Source organism: Pectinophora gossypiella, chromosome 19 (assembly GCF_024362695.1).
Source record: "Pectinophora gossypiella chromosome 19, ilPecGoss1.1, whole genome shotgun sequence".
Taxonomy (NCBI): domain Eukaryota; kingdom Metazoa; phylum Arthropoda; class Insecta; order Lepidoptera; family Gelechiidae; genus Pectinophora; species Pectinophora gossypiella.
In genome coordinates this window covers 316958-331812 of record NC_065422.1, presented here as the reverse complement: position 1 = coordinate 331812, position 14855 = coordinate 316958, and the positions used below count along the sequence as shown (strand labels likewise).

The following is a 14855-nucleotide window of genomic DNA, read 5'->3' as shown; positions in this document are numbered from 1 at the left end:
CAAAGAAAAGGCTGACGCATTTGCAGCCCACTTAGCACAAGTCTTCAAACCACATGACGACGACGCCAATCTAAACTCTGACAGTGATATAATCGAAATTCTAGAACAAGATTTACAAATGTGTTTACCTCTCAAACCTACTTCACCTAAGGAAATTGCAAAGGAGATTCGTGCTCTAAAGTTGGGTAAAGCTCCAGGATTTGATCTGATTACAGCTAAACTTCTAAAGGAAGTACCGAGAAAATGCATCACATTTTTGGCATGCCTCTTCAACGCAATATTTAGAACGTCACACTTTCCCTCTATTTGGAAGATATCGCAGATCATCATGATTGGAAAACCTGGTAAATCTCCCTATGAAGTCACTTCATATAGACCCATAAGTCTGACACCTATACTGTCCAAGCTTTGGGAACGCGTGTTTCTGGCTAAACTCATAGAGATGACATCCGAATATGATGTCATCCCGAGGCATCAGTTTGGCTTCCGTAAGCAGCATTCCACAACTGACCAGGTGCACAGATTGTACCACGCAATTAGACAATGTTTCGAGCGGAAAGAATATTGTTCTGCAGCTTTTCTTGACGTCGAACAGGCTTTTGACCGAGTTTGGCACAAGGGACTACTTTGCAAGATCAAGCAGAAGTTACCGCATTCTCTATTTTTGATTATCACTTCTTACCTCTCTGACCGGTCTTTTCAAGTAAAACAAGCCGACGCGAGATCTGCTCTACACAGTATTGAAGCTGGAGTACCACAAGGATCCGTTCTCGGGCCTGTGCTTTACAACATTTTCACGGCTGACCTCCCTACTACTGAAAGCGTGTCTGTCGCTACCTATGCTGATGACATAGCCTATCTATCTTGTGATAAGGATCCAATCGAAGCCAGTACCAAACTGCAAAAAGTACTAGATGCTACTCAGAATTGGCTAAGAAAATGGCGTATAAAAGCTAGTGCTCACAAATCCAACCACATTACATTTACACTTAGAAAAGACAATTGTCCCTCAGTAACACTTGATGGTGTCACTCTTCCGCATAACGATTGTGTCAAGTACTTGGGATTTTGCTTGGATAGAAGACTCACATGGAAAAACCATATCAAACGCAAAAGAGATGAGGTAAACTACAGATACAAAAATCTACATTGGCTTATGGGAAGAAATTCTGTTCTCAGAGTAGACAACAAACTACTGCTTTATAACGCACTCCTTAAGCCCATCTGGACATATGGTATACAAATATGGGGAGTGAGCAGTAAAAGCAACATTATCTGTCTTCAACGAGTGCAAAACGCCATACTACGAGCCATCTTAAATGCCCCTTGGTTTACTAGAAACAACGAAATACACGAGTATCTAAAGATTCCAACGGTTGCTGAAGTTATCAAGCACTACCAAAAGAAACACCTAGACCGCTTGGCCAGTCATCCTAATCCTCTTGCTTCTGAGCTTTTAGATCCAACTAATGTTATAAAGCGCTTAAAAAGAAGCCACATTGTGTAACGGAGGTAAGCTACGACGCTGGTCGTTGCTACAGTCACGCCACCTTTCATACGTCAACACAACTGCTCATAGTCTGTCGACTGATCGTAGTTAAACAAAAAAAAAAAAAAAAAAAAAAAAAAAAAAAAAAAAAAAAAAAAAATTCAATCAATACTTTTTTAAATTGAATATTGTATATAGACGTAGAACCCTTCATTGACTCCATGAATAAGACTTGAGAAGGATATGATCAACTGTAGGGCGACAGGTGATTAACCTTTCGTCTAAATAAGTAATAATCTCCTAAGCTATATATAATATACTAATTATATACTATTCTATATATACTACTACCTATATGCATATACTATATAAGCACCATACTCCTGCCCTTACCTCAATCTAGATGGGGTCGGCATAACATGTATTCCTTTTACATTCATTTCAGTCAGTCCTCATCTCAGTACTCCCACCATTCACACTAACTGATATGTGGAGAGTTACATTTATGCCATACCATGCCAATTATTTACTGTATAATATACTACTATATATACTAATATCACTACATAGTATAAAACAAAGTCGCTTTTTCTATCCCTATATCCCTATGTACGCTTAAATCTTTAATACTACGCAACGGATTTTGATGCGGTTTTTTTAATAGATAGAGTGACTCAAGAGGAAGGTTTATATGTATAATAACGTCCATTAAATAGTGGACAAATAAAGTTATTTTTGAGGTTTTTAATGTGATGTCGTAAATAATTTAATTTTTTTCTCAGCATTGCACCCGAGCGAAGCCGGGGCGGGTCGCTAGTATATATAATAATTCAAGAAATCATATCAAAAAGATCCGAACTTCATCATAAAATAACTATTTTGAGCATTTCCTATCTGCAATCAATTACAAAATAATTAATAAAACAGTACGCTCCGATGCGGATGATAATAAATATGAATAATTATTAATCAATATTGATGCTTAATTAAAATTTGAATCGCAATTGACTTATTAAATTTTCAAAAGCTTAGAATCATTTTCAAAGGGGAAAATACACAATTGGAAATCAAATCATTTATTGCATAAATATGGTATTTTTGGTGGTAACAACAAATAATACTTAAGTACTCACAGCATACTTGGTCATAAGAAACTCACGCTTTGTTAGTGTACTAACAAGTAAAAAGAAGAAATTTGTAAAATTAAAATAGTCAAAACACAACGCCAAGTTAAAAAAAACTTAAATATTATGTTCACATGAATTTAATTTAGGAGTACCAACCAACCAACCATTTTATTTTTATTCCTTGTATTGTAAGTATGCCTTTCACAGTTTCTCGGAAGGAGAGATACATTTTTACGTACATACAATATAATGTTGTTTTACAAACACACATGAGTTTTTACAGACACATAGAAATAATATATTCAGTTATAAGATTGAGTTGATTGGGGCGGAAGGCAACAGGGAAACCACTGCTTCCCTAAAAAGTATCATGGAGAATGCTACACCGACAAGAGCATGGCTCGTAAATTAGTGATGATAAGATTGAGTGAAAAGGTACGTAATCAAGATAGAGAAAAGATTATATAACATCTACGTAATCTATACATGTAATCTATATATGTAATCTACGTAATCTATACATGTAATCTATATATGTATATGTATTGTATATGTATATATGTATTGTTAGGACACGTATATCTTCATTTTGGGACAGATTGCGTAGCTCTGATAATAGCATGCTTAAAGTTGTTAGCCGAGACTTGACTAGCCCGATGATACGGTACTGGATCAAAGTACATCGGGAATCAAATAAAAAATGATAGCACCACATTTATTTTGTGTTGTTTTAATTTTTTTTGTGTTATAGACGGTTATTGTACCTTTAAGTAATTTGTATTATACAATTATATTTATTATGTAATTATTGGGTTTTTACCTTTAATAAAAACATTTTTATTTTTGATTTATTTATTTATTTATTTATACAGGGTGTTAGTGACACCGTACCGAAAATTGTGAGCGATGATTTAGATCGTAATTCTGGTTTTTTTTCTTTTTTTTTTATTTAGTACTGAAAAATGTAATAATAAGACAAAATAACAATAAACAGAATGTAAATCCACCACAGGCTTCTAAGTACCAACATTCATATAAAAAAAGGGAAAGCATATTGAAATCATACATAATAAAATCCGCACAAGCTTCGTCAAACCAAACCACATTTAATATATTGATTTATAATAACTCAGAATCACAATTTGATATTTATTAAATAAATAAGTGGAATTTAGGGTGGTATTAATAAAGTAATCTCAGTTGAGACTGCCCTCAAGATCATGCTTAAGTCCCTGTTTTTATATAAGAACTGTCACATTGACATGATCTTGAGGGCAGTCTCGAAGCTGAGACCAGTTTATTTATACCACCCTTACTTATTCGCGCAAAACTCTTGAAAATGTAAGTTTTTTTTTTATTATTTTTAGTTTCAAACCTTTGCGATGGAAAAACTTTATGTTACGTATTTTCAGTAATGATGAGAATCCAAAAACAATAGAAGATATTTATGCCGACTTATTGTAGGTTTGCCGCAGATGGTATTAACTACTTGGCCGGACAATTGGGGAGCGTTGAAGGCTCTCATCCGATCAGGAGACAACTGGCAGCTTATCAATTAAATATAAACCTTATACATTATGTAATATGTTAGTAAGTAGAAAGTGAGTACAAAAAAAATCTTCAAATCGGAAAGAATTTGAGTCAACTAAGCGACCAATGTATCGTTGTGACTTTGATAAAAACCAACCGAACATTATTCATCTACAATTTACAATAATGGACTGTGTTTTTAGTGTTCCGTAACCGAAAGACGTAATATACGATCCCGACGATCCGATTACTCTAGCCATAGAAGCGGCCAATCAGGTCGCGACACCAAACACTTCAGGACCCCGATACCGACCCCGCCGGCGTGGTCGACGATTTCCCTCAATCAGCGCTTATCGCTATCGATTCATTAGGGTCGATTAATTCTTTCAAATATTTTTTCCTCTCAGACGACGCCCTGACCAGTGGTTCGCGCCCAACTGGGCACCCTCAGGCCTGTTGTCTTAAACGTTGTACCGGGTGAGAGCCTTCAGCGCTCCCCATTAGTCCGGCTAAGTAGTTAAGTGCCATCTGCGGCAAATCTACAATAAGACACGTCAAAAAAAAAAGAAATGGGCATATAAGTAAGATGTACTTGTCTGTCTTTGACAGAGGTATTGTTTGAATCCCCATTTAGATTTTAGTATTGGTTTAGGACATATTTTTTATATATTAACTATTTAGTATTTTAAACAATAATGTCTTCACTAAGATAAAGTTAATGTTTAATTACAAAGCTACGAAGGCTACTTAACTTATATTATTCTTACGTATTTAACATAAGCTCACGACTATATCCCAATTGGGGTAGTTGGAGGTTACACATCCATCGCAAGATGAACTAACCACAGGCAGTGAACCGCCAAGATGTTAGAGAAAACTTTTTTAATTGTATTGTTTTTTACACAATCCACTCATTTAAAAAGAGTCGCAAGATTATTAGAAGTAAAGCCATCAATATCACTATTTTCCTTATATAGAGTATTTATTATTCGTGCGGAACCTTATTTATGCGACCAGGTTCGCGCTTGGCAGCTTTTTTTTTTCTTTTCGAACCGTGAGAGTGAACAGCTGAATTTTATGTAGCCCAGGCCGCGCCCGACCCTTTGTTAACCAAAAATGTCATACAGGAAACGAACAACAGAGGCTCGCGATGGCTGTTTAATTTATCGCGTTACCATGCTACTAAAAGCTTAGGCGCGACACTCGCAATATACGTACATACGTAGACAAACATCCAATACCAAAGTATATTTATACATTGTTTTAAGTTTACGCGGTTATTATCATAATTAAAACATATAATAACGGGTTCTTACCGCGTTTAAAATAGGGACCCATAATTTTTCTACGGGCAGACATATCTGTCTACCCTCTTTCTTTGCCGCTTGTCTTCTTCTTGTTTCTTTGATCATGATCATTATGGTTTTTTGATAATTATGGATCTACCTACTCCACTCCAATCTCATCAGACATCCCGTGAACATGGCACTTGCAACAGTGTCGAAATATAGGGAGTATCATATCCCTGCTTTAAACGCGGTAAAAACCCGTTATTATGTGTTTTAATTATGATAATAACCGCGTAAACTTAAAACACTGTGGTCTTCTTGAGTAACTCTCCACTCCGCACCAATTCGTGTCGATTGCCTACCTTACATAGATACGGCCCACTGCGGGGCACAGGCCACACCTCAATCAACCGGAAGGGGATTAGAACATACTCCACCACGCCAAGGAAAATATCGTGAGGAAACATGCATTCCAGAGGTATGTGACCTAACCTGCATTGGGCTGGTTTCCCTTCGCGGGTTGGAAGGTCAGACAGACAGTCGCTTCTGTAAAAAACCGGACCTGAAAGGAAAACCAGCACAATACAGGTTAGGTCACATACCTCCGAAGCGTATTTCTCGGGAATGTGGATCCGTGATCTCTGCCTACCCCGACGGGAAATAGGCGGGATTATACGTATATTAATGTAGACGTATGTAAAACTGAACTGTATTTGTCGTGCAATAATACACAGAGAAAAGCCAGTCATATTTCATTACGTCGCATTACATTCTCAACAGCAGTCCTGAACAAATATTTCCGCATTCACAGTATGCCTCCGAACTAGCTTACCTTTTGGGAACATACCTCATTTTAAGCCCAACGCACACAGAAGCGACACAGTTACAGACCGAAGATCGGGAGTATAGGGAACATGTAACATTGGCGTAGTCAGAGCTTTTTTTTTGTTAGTCCAACATGATAGGTGATGAGCCGTATCGCGGTCTAAATGGTTGAGCCACTGTGTTCGTGAAAACTGCACTTAAAATTAAATTAAAAATTTAAAAAAATACCTCGACAAAAAAAAGTACTCAATTATTATGACAAAAGGTTAACCTCTCATATGCCGAGATACCAGACACAATAGATTTTACATTGTGTCTGGTCGAGATCCGCATTCCGGCGTTCGAAAGATTAAAAAGCAAAAAATAACTTATCCCACATAATATGCTTGCAACCAAACTGAGCGTGTAACATTCCCATTACACTTAACAAACGACCTGATGACCTTGAAGACCTGAACCGATTTCGACCAAACATAGCTAAGAACACTTTCGACTGATATACCTTTCAAACAAAAAAAAACCGCATTAAAATCGGATCATCCGTTTGGGAGCTACGATGCCACAGACAGACACATACACATTTACACACACACACCCCGTCGTTTTTGCGTCGCGGGTTAAAAATAAATTAATAACTTACTGGTGTAAGAACAGATGCTCCTGTCGCTGTATTTTCCATTCTGGTCTATAAAATTCCAATTCTTTGAGTTCCCTATAAAACACACAGACGACGTTCGCCTTCTCTTTAATTGTTGATCTTATGTTTTTTTAAATGTGATGTTTTTGTATTGTTATCGTGTGTGTCGACCTTTTTCCAGCGTACGATGCGAAAGAATTTAGGGTTGCTTTCAGCTTAAACCGGCTTTAAATATGACATAACTTCACGCAAAGTGGAGAAGCGCTAAATTGAGGTTTTTAATTATTTAAGATTTTGCGTCGCGCGCCGTTTCGAGACGTCAAGTGGTCAAAATGCGTGAGCAATTGAGGATAAAAACTGCCTGTCCCTCCCTTCAGGTGTCGCTATTGCTGAGTGTTCTTAAATTTGGACAGTTCCGCATACTATTTGAGTGAACAAACATACTTACTGTTTTGGTTATATTTTTACACTATAACCCTTTGCGCAGCGTTTAACTGCAAAATGATAGTGTTAAATATTTATATCTTCTAGATCGGAAAGAAGAAAAATTAGAAAAAATATTTTCAATCAAAACTGCCTTTTTCTAACTGGCTGCTTTTCTTTTTCGTAACTCATCCTTCAGACAGGAGACACTCCACGTAGCTCCACATTTTATAGTAATTTTAGCTGGGCAATATAGAGAACTGTCAAAATTTAGGAACACTACAGTGCTGCCGCCTACATTTCAGCTTCTTGTTTATATCATCATCCATTTTTCGATCAAGTAAAAAGCAATTTGACATTTGCGCATATAAAAGTAAGTGCGCAATGCAAACAAATGTCAAATAGCAAAATTGCTTTTTACATAAATTGCTTCGATGCGGCCTTCTTGACCCCCCTGGTCAATATAAGATCTAGGTGCAATGATATTTAGTAGCTTTGCGATATAACCTCTAATGTACTTAGCAATATTGCCCTCTAGACAATCTGACACCAACCTAGACTTGGGTTTAGTCCTTATTTTAACGTCATAAAAGTCACAGGAGACAAAAACATCTTGTATTTTCAAAATCAACGTTTCATTTTAGTTTTATAAAACAGTAAAACCTCTTTTCCATCTCTTCAATCATCGTCTTCGCTTCCAGAGCGATACTCTTTTATATTCAGTCTAATGATATCAATAATGAATAAGTCATGAATGGCGGATGGAAGGCAAAAGTGAAAAACCTCGAATAATTCGGCGACCTCTGTTTAGCCCTCTCGGGAGGCCGCGTAACGACATGAATTTAACAAGCGGGTCGTCTGTGACATTATTTAATATACATTAAAAAGTTAATACACACAAACACACAAGTATTACTTTACTTTATTATTACTCAAACAAATCTTCTATTGTGTAGGTTGTGAGGTCGAGTACAAACCACATAAACCCTGTTGTCATTTCTATTGAGCCGCCAAAGACCCCAAAGAAATCCAACAAATACAAATATATTTTATTGCATCAAAATAAAAAATACAAGTCTCGTCCGAGTTCAAAAGGTTCAAGTCCCGTCCGAGTCAGATTTTTTCCGATTTAATTTCCTCTTTGTGAACATCGATTTCTTTCAATTCATTTTATTTCGAGTAAAACATGAGATTTCATATTTTTTACCTAGATAGAAACTAGCTTTTCAAAAAGGCCGACTATAATGCATACTACATAGAGGTTGTAATTGTTCAGACTTACTTTTTTCTTAGCAGCTACAGAAACAACATCAACGTACCTGCAATAAAAAAATAATCTTCATCAATACAATACACAGTTATGAGTAAACGACCTCCGTGGTCTAGTGGTGAAGCGTTGGGCTCACGATCCGGAGGTCCCGGGTTCGAATCCCGGTGGCGATATATCACAAAAATCACTTTGTGATCCCTACTTTGGTTGGGACATTACAGGTTGATCACCTGATTGTCCGAAATTAAGATGATCCGTGCTTCGGAAGGCACGTTAAGCCGTTGTTCCCGGCTACTATTTACTGATGTAAGTGAGTAATCGATATATGAGCCACGTCAGGGGCTTTTGGCGGCTAAATAATAACCTTGACACCAGGGTTGATGAGGTTGGTAATTCACCTCACAAGCCACACGAGAGAAGAAGTCTTATGGGTAGCCTGGTTGGAAGAACGCTCGACTCTCACTCACCAGTTCAAATCCCAGCAAAGACCTTAACCAATGACCTTCGAAATTGTTTTGGAATTCATGTTCACATCATGAAAAAAGATATCGTGAAAAACCCTTTCCTGAGAAATACGTTTCGGAAGTATGAGACCTAACCTGTATTGGTTTTCCTTTCGGGTTGGAAGGTCAGACAGCTCGCTTCTGTGAAAACTTGAGCTGTCAAATCTTTAGGTGAAGTAAGCGGGCCCTGTGAACACGGAATGACCCTAAGGTTATTTAGGTTAAGATGAATATAAATACGATACATATAAGAATATAATATGAGGATAATCATAGTCTAAGAGGAAGTCTGTCGTAATATTTTCTGCGTAATTTTGAGAAAACTGTACCCATACTAAGCTGGATCGTCTCGCGTTATTATTATGATACAATAATAATACTTCTCGTGAAAAAAACCGGACAACTTCGCTTCATATATCGTGAGAATTATCAGAAAAATATTGAAATACAAGTACATACTTACTAAGAATAAAAAATAAACGTCATTTGACAATGAGTTATAAAGTTATTAATTGGGTAGTTACCTAGATCGAAGATAAATTATGAAATTCTGATTAAGTACTAAATAAAGATAGATCTAAAACTGACAAAAAACGTTTTCTTTTTTCTATTTAACCTATTTATTAATTTTACACACACACAGTATAGTGCGACATTTTGGCACTTTTTCTATGACGTCACAGGTTGCTTTTTCATACGTTCCATAGTTTCGTGTTTTGACGTAAACGTCAAAAGTAACTGATTTGACTAATTGGAAACTACCCTATTCTTAATATTAATGCTCCAAATTCAAGTTTAAAATCTTGTATTGTTAAACGAAAACTCAGAAGTGTTTTGTTAGAAAAGAAATCAGACGTAATGTAATATTAAAAAATCAAAGAACTAGCTTTTGATAGAGACAGACTAAAAAGTAAGAGCATTGGTACTTCACTTCTGCGACCAAAGGATTACTGGCATGATTTGACTCTGTCTATCTTCAATGAAACAAGACTCAGACTTCCCGAACAATTTCTCTCGCGTGCCAACGGACCACAAAAATGCCAGTCAATTCCACTGAAATAACAATCTTGATTGTATTTTTTTATTATTGTAATAAGCTCCACTAACTTAGTTTCTGAGGACGACGACCCGTCCTTGGTTTCGCGTTCCACGGCATTCCCTCATCGGTCATGTGGAATTGAGGAATTAAAAAAGTTCATAATGGCATAGAATAAGGAATCATACTCAACGGTAACTCTTCGCCCCGCACCAATTCATATCGACCGCCGAGCTTTAATTACCTCACCCCCGCTCTACAGTCAACATGGCCGTAAGTCACGGAAAAAGAGACAGCGCGCATGCGAACTAGCTATCTCACTCACACTTACGCGTTAAGCGGTGCACAGTGTTAATGATCGTGACATGTATCATTTGTGGGACGTGTAACGTCACTACAAGGGGGCAGCGGGAGGCGAGGAAGACTCCAGCGCCGCCATTCGGAACTAGACTGTAACAACGCACGCGCGTCAAGGGCGCGTCGTCTTTCTAACGTCAAAATGATTCATTCATTATAATATGTAAAGTTTACTGGCGGTTTTACTTCACGAAGATCCCAAAAACACCTGTCTCATCGTCATAAGAAGCTGCGGCAGCGACTCTTCCCTGCGGTACTGGAGCGAGAAGAGAGCGTTGGCAGAGCGGTCGAGGCGGGCCTTAACACACAGTAAGAATGAGATTTATGTATGGAATGACCAATGGAATGAAACACATAAATAACATATACATGCATACTATAGATCACGCCCTTTTCCTATTAGGGTTGGTAGAGATCATGGAATTTCTCGTACTACGACCTTGACACACCACTTTTACTTCTTCCACTCTCAACAGGGCTTTATGCATGGTCGCCGGTGTAGAGTCCTCTTGACCTGGCCTTTCTTTAACACATCCTGAATTGGATCACATATATACATAAATAAATTCACGCCTATTTCCCACCGGGGTAAGCATAGACTATGAATTCAATTTGCTTCGATTACATATTTCTCTTGCTTCCTCCACCTTCGCCAATCGTTTCATACACGCACGCCGGTTCAGAGTAGATCGTAAACCTTCCTTGGTCAATGTTCGTCCTTCTAGGTCTTCCTATGCCAACCCTACTACCAACCTTCGTTTTATATACTGCTTTTGTAATCGTACTTAACATTCCCTTTTCAATCTTAGTCACTATATCGTCTTTTACACCACATCTCTCTCTTATCACACTGTTTCTCACTCTATCGCCTAATAAGTCCTAATGTATTTTGCGATCCCACGTATACACTTCCAACAACAACCTTCGCTTTATAAACCGCTTTCATAATCCTATTATCCTCCATCCGCTCTGCGTGTACAAACCAACTCAACATTCCCATCTCAATCTGATCACGGTACTTAAATATGTTCGCTTTAGTCTTCCTCTTCCTAATTCTACTTATATTAGCAAATCCTAATACCTAAATAAACCATGTTCCTTTTTATTATCTTGAGTGCATCATGTTTATTCAAACTTAAACGTTAAGCCCGTCGTATTATGTACATCTAGACACTCCCTTAGTATGAAAACACTTTGTAATTTTATCCATAAAGGAATATTTCGCCTGTAAGAAGCCAAAATCCCTATCCCAAGGAGACGGCACATAGTGTTGCCTGGTCTAATGTGCCAGAAGGTGGCAAAGGAAGGTTATAGCGTTATTACGTAACAACATCAGAGAGACGGCCTCCGTGGTCCCGTGGTTGAGCGTTGTGCTCACGATCCGGAGGTCCCGGGTTAGAATCCCGATGGGGACAAATCACAATAATCACTTTGTGATCCCTAGTTTGGTTAGGACATTACAGGCTGATCACCTGATTGTCCAAAAAGTAAGACGATCCGTGCTTCAGAAGGCACGTTAAGCCGTTGTTCCCGGTTACTACTTACTGATGTAAGTAAGTAGTCGTTACATGAGTCATGTCAGGGGCCTATGGCGGCTCAGTAATAACCCTGACACCAGGGTTGATGGGGTTGGTAATTCACCTCACAATGACCATGGCTCATGTAACGACTACTTACTTACATCAGTAAGTAGTAACCGGGAACAACGGCTTAACGTGCCTTCCGAAGCACGGATCATCTTACTTTTTGGACAATTAGGTGATCAGCCTGTAATGTCCTAACCAAACTAGGGATCACAAAGTAACCCTATATAGTTTTTTCTTTCACATACTACATGACTCAATGAGCTTCGTATCACCCTTCTCCATACTTTACTCACCGTCTAAGCCTTCTCTGGGCTACGACGAATATACCAAAACCAAAATCAGCCAAATCGGCCCAGCCAATTTTAAGTTTTAGGCAATAGATTTTTATTATTAATATACAAGATTAGAGCGACAATTACCGGACGTCAACCAATGAGTTGTTACTTTATCTTACCTGCAATTTTCAATAACACAGTTGGCTCGATCATTATACATGGCGATACGGCTCACCACCTAACTTCTTCTTGACGTTTCGATGGCATTCAGGTTTTTTCAGCCCAATATTTTGCCACTCGGACAGCATTTTCGGTGGCATTCATCAGCTCCTCCCGCGTACAGGTATCAGGGCACGCGGGGCAAGATGTGAGATGAGCCATCATCACCTATCACGTTTGGTCTGAATAAAAGCTCGGTGAGGAGTGTGTACTCAGTTCATCTTGCGATGAAAGTACCTCTGAGTACCAAGATTGGGATATACTCGTGAGGTTATAATTAAAACTCATAATAACGGGTTCTTACCGCGTTTAAATGGGTAAGAACCCGTTATTATGTGTTTTAATTATGATAATAACCGCGTAAACTTAAAAAAAAATCGTGAGGTTATGTTATGTTTGTTAATATTCAGTCCCGCAGTTTTTTGTTTTCAGTCGGGACAAAAATCGGGACATTGGCAACACTAGAAGACAGTCTTAAGCCGCTGTTTACGGGGCTTAAGCCATTGTCTAACTGCCAGCGAGAAGCGACTAGCCATTTTAAAGCCACTTGAACCGTCAACTTGTCACGAATACACAATTTAATACTCAGCTGGCATTTGTATCCTACCTTTGTTGGCAAGAAAATGGAAAATTAATTTAACGTCACAAGCGATACGACGCGGTTTTGCCTGGCAGAAATGTAAATCGTATAATAATTATAACATCAAAAACCAGATCGTCACCCTATAGCGACAAATCTACAATAAGTCACTTCAAAAAAAGAAAAAAGGCCCTATAGTGAGAACCGCATAAGCGCCTATTTGAATAATCACATTCTTATATGATTATTGTTAAAAAACCTCGCAATAGGCAAGCTAGCTTCAATGCAGGTTACCTAATTTGCTCACAATTTTCACATTTTCTTCTATCGCGTGGGTTGTGAGGTGGAGTACCAACCTCATCAACCCTGGTGTCCGGGTTACTATTGAGCCGCCAAAGGCCCCTGACATAACTCATGTAACGACTACGTACATACTTCAGTGAGTAGTAACCGGTACCAACGGCTTAACGTGCCTTCCGAAGCACGGATCTTCTTACTTTCGGACAACCAGATGAGCCTGTAATGTCCTAACCAAATTAGGTATCACAAAGCGATTTTTGTGATATGTCCCCACCGGGATTCGAACCCAGGACCTCCGGATCGTGAGCCCAACGCTCAACCACTGGACCACGGAAGCCGTATTGTAATTTATTGAAGGAAATCGAGATGTTGTTGAAGAAAATCACCTCAGAATGTAATATTTAAATAAGGCGATTACGTGGTTTTCACCATAATGCAACGACATACGAATTCAATTAGTGGTTTTTGAGATTAACGAACTAAGTATCCACACCTCACTGCGCTTTATGTTAGACCGACGTGATAGGTGGTGAGCCGTATCGCCGTCTATAATGTGCCGAATTGTTAGTGAAAATTGCATTGGAAACTTACTTTTAACTCTTAACTTAAACTTATATATCACCACCATTCTGCACTGGGCCTGCGTGGTGGTTTAAGGCCCGATCTACCTATCCATCCATAGGGAAGGCACGTGCCCCAGCAGTGGGGACGTTACTGGGCTGGTGATAATGATATATCACCAGCTATGTCACTCCTCGCCAGCTATTTTAAACAGTACAGTTCAGTACAGTTTACAGTTTAAATAAAAAAAAAGAAGAAGAAACTGCCGAAAGAGGTTTTGTTGATAAAAGACAGTTTTGCGTTCAGCCGTACCCACGCTGGATGGTAAGTGAATTTGTGGCCGAAGCTAGTAAGACGCTTACCTCGCGACTCTTAAACGCTTCTCATGTCCGACCGACTCTACGTTATAGTTGGTGTGACAAAATGGTAGCAAATAGAATCCCGTGGTCTCTGCCTACCCCTATGGGAAATGGCATCGTCATGTTTGCGTAATGTGTGCACGCTATTATCTATTTGAATCATCATCATCAGCCCATTAACGTCCCCACTGCTGGGGCACGGGCCTTCCCTATGGATGGATAGGGAGATCTGGCCTTAAACCATCACGCGGGCCCAGTGCGGATTGATAGTTATAAACGACTGCTAATGCAGCCGGGACCAACGGCTTAACGTGCCTTCCGAAGCACGGAGGAACTCGAGATAAAAACTTTTTTTTGTTGTCACCCATCCTATGACCGGCCTTTGCGAAAGTTGCTTAACTTCAACAATCGCAAACCAAGCGCATTAACCGCTGCGCCACCGAGCTCCTCACTATTCTATTTGAATAAACACCAGCAATATTTATCAAT

At 38.7% G+C, this 14855-nt stretch overlaps 1 protein-coding gene across 7 annotated transcripts in view; it reads right to left on the bottom strand.

Moving 5' to 3' along the window:
- LOC126375467 (uncharacterized) overlaps positions 1-14855 on the bottom strand; it is a 442481-nt gene that overhangs the window by 385980 nt on the left and 41646 nt on the right. The window contains exon 2 of one of the 7 annotated variants that reach the window (XM_050022403.1): positions 8603-8639. The exons of 5 other annotated variants lie outside the window; for them this stretch is intronic. The gene's annotated coding sequence lies outside the window, so the exon portion shown is untranslated. Of the gene's footprint in view, positions 1-8602; positions 8640-9189; positions 9226-14855 lie in introns of those variants that run through there. One more of the 7 variants, XM_050022409.1, reaches the window with a different exon arrangement.